We start from the raw sequence: 14626 nt of genomic DNA on the forward strand, positions 1-14626 counted from the left end.
GCACGTATACTGAAGGTTTTGATAAAACTATGTGCTGCAGAGGGTTGAAGATAGTCTTCAGGGTCAGAAGTCCATAATATTAGTGGTTTGGGTCATGCAGAGAAATCCCTCTACAAACTGAAGAACATATTGTTGAATTTCCTACTTTCCATATCTAAGACAGTAACATATAGTGCAGTAGGTTTCCTTGGGTTCTCAAATTCTGGAGGGAGCACATTTCTCCTTTAGGACTAGTATCAGATCAGTTTACTGAGTGACATGAAGGCTTACAACTTTTAGTGAGCCCAGAGGAGGAAGAAGAATGTTTCTTCTTTAGGGCTAGTGCTCAGACCCATTTACTCAGTGATATGGGAGGCTTACAGCTTTTGGTGACCCCAGAGGAGGAAAGAGCTCCAGGAGATACTGGCTGTAGTCAAATGATTGGTGTCACTTGGACCACAGGACTCAGCAGACCCCAGGCTATTCAAGCTGACTGTGGTGGGAAAGATTCCATGTGGAGTTTATGGCACGTCCCCAGCAGTAGGATCATTGCATAGACTTCCAGAGTTGTAGAGCAGGGCCATGTCATCTCCAGCATAAAATTTCAAACCATTCAAGCATTTTCTCCTAGTATGCCGTTGCATCATGGCAGAAACAGAGTGCCTGACATGTGGCCATAGCTACACACCATGAGTTGGGTTCTGCAGGGCGGTGTGGGTCTAGCAGTCGTCATAAAGCAGGAGCATTTTATCTAGTATTGGGCATAAGTAAGACAAGAGGGTACAGAATGTGAAGATCACATATTCATGTTAATATCTCATGTTAACATGGCAAAGACATGTAATCTCTAAAAAGAGAGAAAGAGTCAGTCTGTTGTCATCACAAAACCTCTGTCACCCCAGTGTTAGCACAACAGGAGCGTGAAGAAAGTGCCCTGGTACAAGGATAGAGGCTACTCCACATTGTGGACTCTCTCACTGAAGCTGACACTGCCGTTACTGATGCTACACCAATAGCGCTGACTATCTCTGGGCTCCTGAGGTGAGCCTCCTCTCTCAAGGACCCTGACTATCCTGTGGAAAGTTGATGACATTGAACCCTGTTTACCCATTGACACACAGCGATTCATCCTGTCTAAAACTGGCAGGTATATTAGGTACCTGCCTGCCTATCCAGCCTGCAAAGTGCAGATTGCACCAAGATTGCAGTGTTTGGTCTAACAAGGTGGGAAAGCACTTAAAGTTGCATGAGACCACAGGACTGTGTAACAAGGGGGTTGGCTGCAGGCAAATGGCCGTGAAGTCCTCTAGCTCCATAACAAGGTGCACCCAGCAGAAGCTGCTGCCTGATAGAGTGATGACTTTTGAAAATGTGGCCAAGATTCCAGCGTGGTGATGATAACCTGCAACAATGGGACTTCATCCTCCCAGAGGGAGAACCCACTCTAAATCACGCTGTATCTCTTATGTGGAGAAGATGCGGGTCTGAGACTCAAGGGGTGAGATGGGCTTCCACTTGCTGTTACTCTCAGTAACCAAATTAGGGGCTCTGTGCCTCCTAACCATGCAACCCTGAGCTCTGAAGACATAGGGATTCTGGAGCTCAGAGGAAGAAAAATCCTACCACAAGAAGACAGAAAGACTCATTTTAAACCATAAGCTAGTACAGCCACCCAGTTGCTACAGTTTCATTGGATCAGTAAGCTAGCAGTCAAGGCAAGGAGTCACCATCAATTTGGGAGTAGTAGACCTTGATAGTTAGGATGGAATAAGGCTTCTGTTTCAGGATAAAGTGGCTGAATGATGTGTTTCACACTGGAGTATTTCACTGGCAACAAAATTGGCAATCCCCTAACCAGTTTTGGAGGCAAATGAAAAAATGCAACAACTAGAATCTTCTTAGGGCACACTGGTTAAGGGCCCAGACCCCTTAAAAAGGAGGTTTGGAACACGATGCCATGTTGCTTAGCAGCAGTATTGGCCAAAGTTGAACAGAACCTAGAAATAGGTAATAAAAAGGTAAATGTTGAGCATCAGTTGTAACCCTAAGGTCAGTTGTGGCAGAAGGAACTGTAGTTTGTCTTACTAACTCTTTTTAAACTTCTACTGAAAGAGACCATTTAGAATACTGGGAATCCTTGCTTTCAGGTCGGGGAGGCATAGCGTTTGAAGCAAGGAATTTGAGTACCATGAGGGTCGACTCCAGTGGAGGCTGGAGCGTACTGAGATTCCCTTTGGATGTGGGAGCTCAGTCCCCTTGTTTCTGGGACTGTCAGCTGCCGGGTCTTCACAGATGTGTTCCTTCATGAGAACTGCCTTTGCCTTCACCCAAGGTTATGTCTTCTGGAGGCAGCCTTCATCCAATCACTGATCAATGCAAATAGGAAGTTCTGTTCCGCTTAGCTGGACTTGAGACATATCTGAAGGTAAATCCAGCTGCATGGTATCAACTACTCTGTACTTCAAGCTCTCCCTCTGCCAAATGTTGCTTTCTTTGATCATTCTAGGTGTTCCAAAGGGCACTTCTCAGTAAATCCTCTGCGTGCAAATCTCAGAGCTTCATAGTCTGTTTCCTAGGATAGCTGACCTGTGGAGGCCACTAATTTCACAGAGCTTACATTTGGTTTCAGTACTAAGGGGACTCATGGATAATAAACATATAAGCAAACAACCAAATAAAATAATTTCAGAAGATGATAAAATATCATAAAAGGGTACTTAAACCTAATAGCTGATGGTGTAAATAGAATAGTTGATGGTAGAGGAGGAAGTAGTCTAACATGAAGAGTTGAATAGTTGTACTAAAACCTCATAGAGGCTTCCCAGGCGGTGCTAGTGGTAAAGAACCCGCCTGTCAATGCAGAAGACATGAGACACAAGCTTGATCCGTGTGTCCAGAAGATCCTCTGGAGGAGGGCATGGCAACCCACTCCAGTATTCTTGCCTGGAGAATCCCATGGACAGAGGAGACTGGCAGGCTGTAGTTTATAGGTTCACAAAGAGTTGGACATGACTGAAGTAACTTAGCAAACACGCACATGCTAGAATCTCACGGTGGCATGAAAGTAGGAGAAAGGTGATCTTTGAACACCAGCAACAGCTGAGTTTGTCTGGAGAAAAGAGGATGAGAGGACATGATAGTAGGAGGAGATGCTTTGTGGATGGTGGTTGAGGTGTTTGGTTTTTATTCAACTTCCAGTGAAGCCAATAAAATATTTTTAAGCAGAGGAGTGGTGTGATATGAATTATTCCTTAAAAGGGTCATGTCTCTCATCTTGGTAAAAGGGACTTTTTCCTATTTAAAATGTTACTCTTATCTCTCTCCACCTTTTCCAACTTTTCATATCCCCCTTTCTCTGCATTATCTTTCTTGCATTTATCACAAATATAAAGTATGTTACTTCTTTATCTGGTATATGATCTGGCTCCCTACTAGAATGGAAGCTCCTTGAGGGCAGGGCTTTTTATGTTTTTGTCATTTCTGAATCCCCAAGACCAAAGAGAGTACTTACTGCTATCACATTGCACATTCAAGACAAATACATATTAAATGGAAGAGTAAAATAAAAGTTACTGTTATATAGCTTATAGGCTAGGGTGAAGGAGGGGCAGAGAGAAAGCCTAGAGCAGCAGTCCAGATGCGAGAAGGTGGCAGCACGGACTAAAGCTTTAGTGGTGCAGAAAAAGAGAACGTGGCTCATTTCAGTTATGTTTGAGAGAATAGTACTCAGTGATAAATTGGAAGTTGGAATGATGTCTGAGAGAGGGAAATCAAGGATGCTTTTAGCCAGAACAACTAAATAGCTGTTGGCATCATTCACAGAGATGGGAGAGATCAGAGGAGGAGAAGGTTTGTAGATAGTAGATGTGGCTGGAGAAGCTATCTCTATAAAATTTCAGATTTCTTTCCTTCTACTAACCCTGGGGTTCTTCATTTCTTCCTTCTCTAATTGCTTTAGGTGTAGAGTTAGGCTATTTATTTGGCTGTTTTCTTGTTTCTTGATGTAAGCCTGTAATGCTATGAACCGTCCCCTTAGCACTGCTTTTACAGTGTCCCATAGGTTTTGGGTTGTTGTGTTTTCATTTTCATTCATTTCTATACATATTTTGATTTCTTTTTTGATTTCTTCTATGACTTGTTGGTTATTCAGAAGCGTGGTTTTAGCCTCCATATGTTTGAATTTTTAACAATTTTTTTCCTGTAATTGAGATCTAATCTTTGGGAGAAGGTGAGGGTGGGATGTTTCGAAAGAACAGCATGTATGTTATCTATGGTGAAACAGATCACCAGCCCAGGTGGGATGCATGAGACAAGTGCTCGGGCCTGGTGCACTGGGAAGACCCAGAGGAATCGGGTGGAGAGGGAGGTGGGAGGGGGGATCGGGAAGGGGAATACATGTAACTCCATGGCTGATTCATGTCAATGTATGACAAAACCCACTGCAATGTTGTGAAGTAATTAGCCTCCAACTAATAAAAATAAATGAAAAAAAAAATTTCAGGGAGGTGGCACCTTTGTTTCTGTGCTCAGAGTAGACTGGGAATTACAAGGCTTAAGGAAATGAACTTGAGTGTGAAGAACTTCTTAACAAGAATTTATGAGTCCCCATTCTTTAATGGTCTTCTTGGTTATTAAAAATGTTGGAACATTGGGTAAGAGGGTAGGAGAAGTGAGGATCTTTAATTTCTATGGTTTAATGGAAAGGTGTATATATAATGGAATGACCACTGATTACTATTTCTGTGACCTTACTGGATCTCTGAGCAGCATTGATCAGTGGATACCTGTTAATAGTCCAATCTCTGTCTTTTGTGGCAGTGTGATGGAGTTACACACAAGCACGTTGGTCCCTTAACCAGTAAAAGTCCTGAACCTCCTTCAGCTTTTGAATGTTATACTGCTTTATAAACAAACTATCACAATCGCATTATCAACAATATTGAATGCATCTGATAGATCCAAATGTAATAGAAATTACATCCTTTGGGGACCACTAGAAACAGTGTCATAACTATTGAACTGTAAGATTCTCCTTTCCAAACTGGAGAACTTTTTCTAATTCACATCAAGAAACACAACAGTATTCTCAAAGATGCTGCAAAGTGATTATTCAGACAGCCTCAGCCACAGCAAAACTCTGTCTCTTTTTCTCTTTTGTAGCAATTCTCAGCTTTGCCTGCATATTAAAGTCACCTAGCGAGCCTTTAAGAATCCTGATGCCTGGGTCACATATTATCCAAGTAAATCAGAATCTCTGGGTGTCAGACCCTGGCATCAGAATTCCTAAAAATCCCTACATGATTGTAATGTTTAGTTAACACTGATAACCACTGCTTTGAGATTCTTGAAGCACACTAGTAAATAAAAAACCTGATATATGTATACCTATGTCTGATTTATGTTGAGTTTTGAGAGAAAACAAAAAAAATTCTGTTAAGCAATTATAATCCAATAAAAAATAAATTAAAAAAAAAAAAACCCTGAGAAGTAGGGCAATAAAAATATCCATTTTTTGTTGAATATATAGTTTGCAAAGTAAAATTCCTCACAGTTATGAATCATTTATATTATTTCAAGGAGCACTACTATAATATGGGTATATTCTGAAAATATTTCTGTAGATAGTTTAGACATAGCCTGTACTTTCTATGACAAAATTATGCAAATCTGAAGGGTTAAAAGATGGCATCTCACCATTTTTCCCATTTGCATATCCTTTTTTATTGATGGGGTGAACATCTGTGCAGATGTTTATTTAAAAATCAGAAAGCTTTCAGGGTTGCTGCTTTTGGTTGTGAATAATTCAAACAAAGGATTAGGGGAAGAAGCTCCACAAAAAACAGGAGAAGAAAGGCAGTGTCCTGGGCCTGGTCATTGGAATCAGAGTCCTGGGGCTTCACTGCTATCAGCATGGCATCATGTGAAAATTACAAGGATGGTAACAATGAGAGCTTGTAATCATGTTCACCTATGTAGCCTCATAGGCTACAGCCGGGTGCATGTCAGAGCCTCAAAAAGCATTTGTTGAATAAAGGATTAAGATGTTGGCCTTTATCCTTCTAAGGTCTTTCTCCTTGATTGCCAAATGGTTCTCCTCGCTGTGTCTTTACACAGTCTTCTTTAAGTGTGTGTTTGTGTCTTAATCTCCTACTCTTAAAAGAATGCCAGTCATGTTGGATTGTGTGCATGTGTGCTCAGTCGTGTCCAACTCCTTCTCGAGTTCCTCTCTCCATAGAATTTTCCAGGCAAGAATATTGGAGTCAGTTGCCATTCCCTTCTCCAGGGGATCTTCCTGACCCAGAGACTGAATCTGCATCTCCTGCATTGGCAGGTGTATCCTTTGCCAGTGTATCACCTGGGAAGCTGTAAATATTTATCGATTTTTGTATGGCTATGTCAGGGCTCAGTATTTCTGCATTCAATCCCTGGGTCAGGGATATTGGATAAGAACCCATGCAATGACTTCCTTTTTTAACTCAATTGCATCCTTAATTAACCTATTTTCAAATACTCACATTCTAGGATTTGGGGTTAGGATTTCAAAATACGAAATAGATGCCATGCTGATAGCTACACAATTCAGCCCATAACACTCTATCAACCAGTTCAGTTGCTTAGTCATGTCCGACTCTTTGTGACCTCATGGACTGTAGCATGCCAGGCTGCCCTGTCCATCACCAATTCCCGGAGCCTGCTCAAACTCATGCCCATAGAATCAGTGATGTCGTCCAACCGTCTCATCCTCTGTTTTCCCTTCTCCTGCTTTCAATCTTTCCCAGCACAGAGTCTTTTCCAATGAGTCAGCTTTTTGCATAAGGTGGCTGAAGTACTGGAGCTTCAGCATCAGTCCTTCTAAAGATTATTCAGGACTGACTTCCTTTAGGATTTGATCTCCTTGCAGTCTAAGGGACTCGCAAATGTCTTCTCCAACACCACAGTTCAAAAGCATCAATTCTTTGGTGCTCAGTTTTCTTTATGGTCCAACTCTCACATCCGTACATAACTACTGGAAAAACCATGGCTTTGACTAGATGGACATTTTTCTGCAAAGTAATGTCTCTGCTTTTTAATATGCTGTCTAGGTTGGTCATAGCTTTTCTTCCAAGGAGCAAGCATCTTTTAATTTCATGGCTGAAATCACCATCTGCAGTGATTTGGGAACCCAAGAAAATAAAGTGTCACTATTCCCATTGTTTCCCCATCTATTTACCATGAAGTGAACGGACCGGATGCCATGATCTTCATTTTTGATGCTGTGTTTTAAGCCAGATTTTTCACTCTCCTCTTTCACTTTCATCAAGAGGGTCTTTTGTTCTTCGCTTTCTGCTATAAGGGTGGTGTCACTGTATATCAGGTTATTGATATTTCTCCCTGCAATCTTGATTCCAGTTTGATCTTCATCCAGCCCAGAATTTCACATGATGTATTCTGCATAGATGTTAAACAAGGAGGTGACCAATATACAACCTTGATGTATGCTCCTCTCCCAATGTAGAACCAGTCCTTTGTTCCATGTCCAGTTCTAACTGTAGCCTCTTGACCTGCATACAGATTTCTTAGGAAGCAGGTAAGGTGTTCTGGTATTCCCTTCTCTTTCAGAATTGTCCACAGTTTGTTGTGATCCACACAGTCAAAAGCTTTAGTGTACTCAATGATGCAGAAATATTTATTTTTCTGGAATTCTTTTGCTTTTCCTATGATCAAGCATATGTTGGCAATTTGATCTCTGGTTCCTCTGCCTTTTCTAAATCCAGTTCGTACATCTGGAAGTTCTTGGTTTATGCACTGTTGAAGCCTCGCTTGGAGAATTTTGAGCATTACTTTACTAGTGTGTGAGATGAGTGCAACTGTATGGTATTTTGAACATTCTTTGGCATTGCCTTTCTTTGGGATTGGAATGAAAACTGACCTTTTCCAGTCCTGTGGCCACTGCTGAGTTCTACAAATTTGCTGGCATATTGAGTGCAGCACTTTCACAGCATCATCTTTTAGGATTTGAAATAGCTCCACTGGAATTCCATCACCTCCTCTAGCTTTGGTAGTAGTGATGCTTTACCTGACCTTGTACTCCAGGATGTCTGGCTCCAGATGAGTGATCACACCATCTTGGCTATCGGGGTTATTAAGATCTTCTGTGTATTCTTGCCACTTCTTCTTAATATCTTCTGCTTCAGTTAGGTCCATACTGTTTCTGTCCTATATTGTGCCCATTTTTTCATGAAATATTCCCTTGGCATCTCTAATTTTCTTGAAGAGATCTCTAGTCTTTCCCATTCTATTGTTTTCCTCTATTTCTTTGTATGATCACTTAGGAAATGTTTCTTATCTCTCCTTGCTATTCTTTGGAACTCTGCATTCAGATGGATATATCTTTCCTTTTCTCCTTTGCCTTTAGCTTCCTTTCTTTTCTCAGCTATTTGTAAGCTCTCCTCAGACAACCATTTTACCTTTTTGAATTCCTTTTTCTTGGGGATGGTTTTGATCACTGCCTCCTGTACAATGTCATGAACCTCCATCCACAGTTCATCAGACACTCTATCAGGTCTAGTCCTTTAAATCTATTTCTCACTTCCACTATATAATCGTAAGGGATTTGATTTAGGTCATACCTGAATGGTTGAGTGGTTTTCCCCTACTTTCTTCAATATAACTCTGAATTTTGCAATAAGGAGTTCATGATCTGAGCCACAGTCAGCTCCTGGTCTTGTTTTTAAAGGCTGTATAAAGCTTCTCTCTCTTCAGCTGTAAAGAATGTAATCAATCTGATTTTGGTATTGACCATCTGGTGATGTTCATGTGTAGAGTCTCTCTTGTGTTATTGTAAGAGGGGGTTTAGTATGACTAGTGTGTTCTCTTGGCAAAACTCTGTTACTCTTTGCCCTGCTTCATTTTGTACTCCAAGGCCAAACTTGTCTGATACTCCAGATATCTCTCGACTTCCTACTTTTGCATTCCAGTCCCCTATGATGAAAAGGATATCTTTTTTTTTTTTTTTTGGTGTTAGTTCCAGAGGGTCTGGTAGGTGATCATGGAGCCATTCAACTTCAGCTTCTTCAGCATTACTGGTTGGTGTATAGACTTGGATTACTGTGATGTTGAATGGTTTGCCTCGGAAATGAACAGAAATCACTCTGTCATTCTTGAGATTGCACCCAAATACTGCAATTTAGACTATTTCTTTGACTATGAGGGCAATTCCATTTCTTCTAAGGGATCCTTGTCCACAGTAGTAGGTATAATGGTCATCTGAATTAAATTTGCCCATTCTGGTCCATTTTAGTTAACTGATTCCTAAAATAACAGTCTATAGGCAAGTTTATTTTCAAGTGGTCTAGAGAGATTGAGGACTGACCAGAAATTACTCTGAGTCTGGCATTCATTCTCTAGCATGAACTTTTATGGATCTAGAAAAGTATTTTCTTCCTCCATATCATTATTTTCTGGGATGCATGTGTGTGTGTGTGCATGTGTATATGTCTGCATATGCCAGAGAGAGAAACTTTTAGTAAAACAATTAGAAATAAATCAGGCTTTGAGGAGTATTCTAGCTGTGAAGTTCTGCCCAGCGTCTTAATGAAGGTAAGAGACTGATCATCTTTCTCCTTTTATGGTACTTTCCTTGGGGGCCTACAGCATTGCCTGAGTTCAGAACCTTTCAAAGGGTTTTGGAAGATGACTGGCAAAGGGTGGTCTAGCCCCCAGATTGAGCACAGAGATATTTTCTTTTCTTACTGACTATATCACTAGAAGAGGTAAAGTCACATTAAATTAGGTAAGAATTTTAAAATACTGTGATAAATTCCTTACAATGTAAAGACTAACATTAATACTTCAGTTATATCTAGAGCTGCATGCTCCAGATAGCTTCAATAGTGTCCAATTCTTTGCAACCCCATGGACTGTAGCCCACCAGGTTCCTCTGTCCATGGATTTCTCCAGGCAACATAACTGGAGTAGGTTGCCACACCCTTCTCCAGGGAATCTTCCCCACCCAGGGTGTGTCTTTCTTCTCATCAAAAAGAGGTGGAAGAGGCAAAAAACAACATCTTCTCTTCCTAAATTTCATGCCACCATAAAGAGATGACAATTACAATGTTTCTTTAAATTTGATATAGCACAATCACTAAATATATTTCCTAGGATCTTACAACTGCTGTATTTTGGGGAACTTGGTTATATATAATATTTCATGAATGTCTATGTGATAAAAGAAACAAAATATATATAAGCTAAAGACTGCATAAAATAACATCCTACTTAGGAAAATTGATTGGAGAAGAAATCTAATATAGAGAAATCTATATATTAGCTTTTCTATCTAAATCCAATCTACATAATATAACAATAATTTAACTATCTGTATAATAAATACAACCTCACTTCCTCTGTAATGTATGTTTTTCTAACAACAAACCTAGGTCCAGTGAAGGCAGGCAATATAAAAGCTATATGTACCATTTATTTACATATTTAGTCTTTAGTTTAGTAAATTCTACCTCATCTTTTAAAATATGTGATTAGAAGCTACAGTGCATTTTCTGGCGCTTTTTAGAGCAGTTTCCCTTCTGGCTCAAATTCATAAGAGGAAGATGTTTGGTGAAATGGTTTTGGCTGTTAAAATGTGTTAAATACTTGCGTCTTGAGATTGTATGACAATTAAGTGAAATAAAACATGCACTAATAAAACATACACAACACAATAAAGAATTGGTAACTGATATAATTATTAGGATAGAGAGAAAGCTTATTTCAAGGACTCCTAACTGACAATTAAACAGGGAAATAAAATGCAACTAAACATAAGGAGGAGCTAGTGGATGTTTTGTAAGAAATGGTCTGATCATTCCAGTACACCTGTGTGTCCCAGAATTCCACTTTCCTTCTATGGGGTAGATCTCTCAACTGCAGTCCCTGCCAATCCTATGATTAAAAAAAAATTTATTTGAGTATAGTTGATTTACAATGTTGTATGGTTCCCTGAGCTTTAGAGTAGGACCTTGTTTATCCATCCTATATAGAATAGTTTGCATCTGCCAGTCCCAACCTCCCAATCCTTCCCTCCCATACTCCCCTCCCCCTTGGTAATCACAAGACTGCTCTCTTTGTCTGTGGGTCTATTTCTTTTCACAGATAAGTTCATTTGTGTCATATTTTAGATTTCACATATAAGTGATAGAATATGGTATTTGCCTTTCTCTGACTTACTTCACTTATGATGATCTCTAGGACCATCCATGTTGCTGCAAATGGCATTACCTCATCCCTTTTTATGGCTGAGTAGTATTCCATTGAATGTGTGTGCCAACCTTCCTTAACTACTCATCTGTCGATGGACATTTAGGTTGTTCCCATGTCTTGGCTATTGTAAATAATGCTCTATGAACATAACAACCTTGTGATGTTTAGTCTTTTTAAATTTTATCCTTTAAGATGTAAGACTCAATTCTGTTTACTTAGAGAAGTGATTGGTCATAATATCTGTGATGCTCATTGTTCATAGCCCCCAATCTTTTTGACATCTGAGAAGAAATATTTATTATTATTATCTCTTTCTTCTATACAATAAAACCGTGTAATAGTAATCACAAAATGATACAAATCATATTATTGACCAGAAAATAAATGTAGACTGTGACATCTTTCCTTTTTTTTTTTGTGACATCTTTCTTTTACTCAATTTTGTTATATAATCATGCTGGCAAATTTGTTTAATTAAATATAAAATAACTGTAAAGTGAAAAAGGGAAAAACAAATTGTTTAATACTGTTCAATTACAATAATAAATTTTTTGAAACAAGGGTTTAAACTTGCCTCTACATAATGGCTTGTCACAGAAATGAATAATAAAATTACAATTTCTATTTCAAGACCTATCTTTTGCATGTTTGTCAATGATTTTGTGACAACTGACTTTTTTGCATGTTCATTTTCAACAGAAGATCAATCAATCTTAGCTTATAGTTCATCAAAAAACATGTTTTGTTAATTTTTATTTAAGAATACTTCTTTCTCTATAAGTGACAGATACTAAATTTATTATGAAAAGTTTTTAATGTAAGAATGTATTGACAGCAATTTGTAAAATCTCATTTCACAATGAATTCTAGAATTTCAACATTTTTCTCCCAAGGATTGATTTCAGTAGTGGAAAATAATTTGAACAAAATGAAAAACTCTAAATAGTCACATAGAATGGCAGGATTGAAGTAATTAAAGTTCTGTTTCTTAGTCTTTTACCATCATTGTGTTATTAACTGCTTAAACACTGAAACACATTGGTTAGAAATACAATTGCACCCTGAGTGAACTCAAATTATTCTAAACTGTTGCAAAATTACTCTTTAAATGTAGACATATATGTCAGTCCCTTTGTGTTGGGAGATTAATTGTATAATTGGAATTTCCTCAAATTAGCTTTGATTTTATATATATATTATGTTGATAAAATTTTATTAAAGGAGAAATAATAATATGTGCTAATTTGCATATTATATTATTATAAAAACAACATTCAACTATACTTGCCTCAAGTGTAAAATTAGAGCAGCAAAAGGTTTGCTTTGATTCGGGAATGACATTATTTACAAACTGCTGGCTACCTTTATTGAATCTCCAGGGCAGGCCTCTTCCATCTGCCCTGGTCTTGGTACCTCACTGTTAGAAGGCAGTTTCTTATGGGTGTCTTATACTTCTGATTATTTTGTGAACTGAGGTTCTGATTGCCTTTGTTCTAGATTATTTTCCTAAGAACGTCTGCACTGAGAACTGTCTTAAAAGAAAAAGATGGCATCTTCTTCCAAATCAAAGGTCAGAATCAAAGAGAGTTTCTTTCTCCAGGACAAAGAGCACATTTGCGTATTCTCATTTATAAAAGCTTGGAGTTCCCTAACACTGAATTCTTTTCTGTAACACGAGAATTACCTAGTCTTATTCACATCACATGATGGAACTGGGGCTCAGGAAACTGGCCTAAATACTAGTATTCTGGCCATTGCTATTGCTATGAGTAATAAAGTCGTTTGTCTCTGAACCAGGTGCCCCATGCCTTCTGCCAGCATCCATAAAATTGTGGCAAATAGGGTGAAATCTCACTTAGCACAAACAACTCTGTTACAAATATCTTGTAGATAAATTAACCTGTTCAAAATACAAAGGAAAGTAGATGACATAAAAAAAAAAAAAAAGAAATATGGAGGATTTCTTTGCTTCTTAGAAGGGGTTATACAAAGAATACTCGAGTCTTTAGATGTTGCTTTCATGATGTTTAGGTCATTTATGTGTTGTCATGGTGACAAGAGGCATGAGAGCCTAAAACCGGAAACAATCAAGGGCCATGCAGAAGCGATGAGTTGCCAAGTAGTACAGGGGGCAGTGGCTTCTTGGAAAGCAGGCAGTTAGGGTCTGACGCGAGTGGCTAATCAGGAAATGTCACATCCTGAGAGGCAGAGGTCAGAAATCAAGAACAAGTGGTAGTAAATGAAGATGAAGCAGCTGAAGGTTGGCTTAGAAGAGGCAGGGCTATAGTAATTTGTTGATCTCAGTCTTATCACCCCACATTGTCCCCTATACTTTAAACCTGATTTGAGCAACATATGTTCCTCCACATCCTTAGGTGCGGCCTCAGATCTGAAATTGGTAGGGATAGTATTAGTATCATTTGCATCATATCTCATTTCTTTATAAGCCTTTTCACTTTATATTATTTTTTTTCCAAGTTTGAACATTTAAAAGGAAAAATCAATTAAATTTAGTTCATCACACTTTCACAACTCTGGATTCTATTATAGAAGGTGTTTATTTTTTTCCTTCTCTTTATTTTAATTTATTGTTTGCAATCTTTATTACAATCATTTGGAGACACTTTTCCCTGGTTACTAATCCCTTTAGAGCTGATGGGTGTATCATAAGCACTAACATCATCATTATTATGTAGCAGCATGTTCTTAGGGAGATGGAGTGGGAAACAGAAAACATTTACATCTTCTCCCTGGAGGAAATGTTAAATGTAGCAGGATAGAGGCTATATTAATGCCACAGACTCTAGAGAATATATTGTCTGTGTACTTTTCCATCATACAGATATTAACAGGTTGACTGTACACTGTATAAAAATTCCAAAAATTATAATTTAGACTGTGATTTTCAGTCTAAGATGACCATTAAAAATGTTGAAGTATCTATAGGAAACCAAGATGAAAATATATTCTGGTTCCCTGGTGTTTAGAGTTAACTTTCCACTCTAAGGAAATGAGACTGGGTTTAATTAAGCATTATTCCATGTTTGCTGAGCACCTACTGTGTTCCACACTGGGAGTCAGTGCTGGGATCAGACATCGGCTTAAGCATAGGACCCTTCTCTCATACAAAATTAAAAGACAAGCACTAAGTATTTACCAAGGGATATAAAAGAAAAAAAAAAACAACTATAAACTTGAATAAGTGAATGATAAATTTAGGAACTGGAGAGATTGAATTTCTTAATGGTATTCTTCCAAAATTAATTTACATATTCAATTCAACAAGAACCTCAGTGAGAAAATAGATGGATGATAGGTAGGTAGATAGATTCAGTTCAGAATAGTTCAGTTCAGTCACAGTGTCGACTCTTTGTGACCCCATGGCTTGCAGCATGCCAGGCTTCCCTGT

Source organism: Dama dama, chromosome 28 (genome assembly GCF_033118175.1).
Source record: "Dama dama isolate Ldn47 chromosome 28, ASM3311817v1, whole genome shotgun sequence".
Classification (NCBI taxonomy): Eukaryota; Metazoa; Chordata; class Mammalia; order Artiodactyla; family Cervidae; genus Dama; species Dama dama.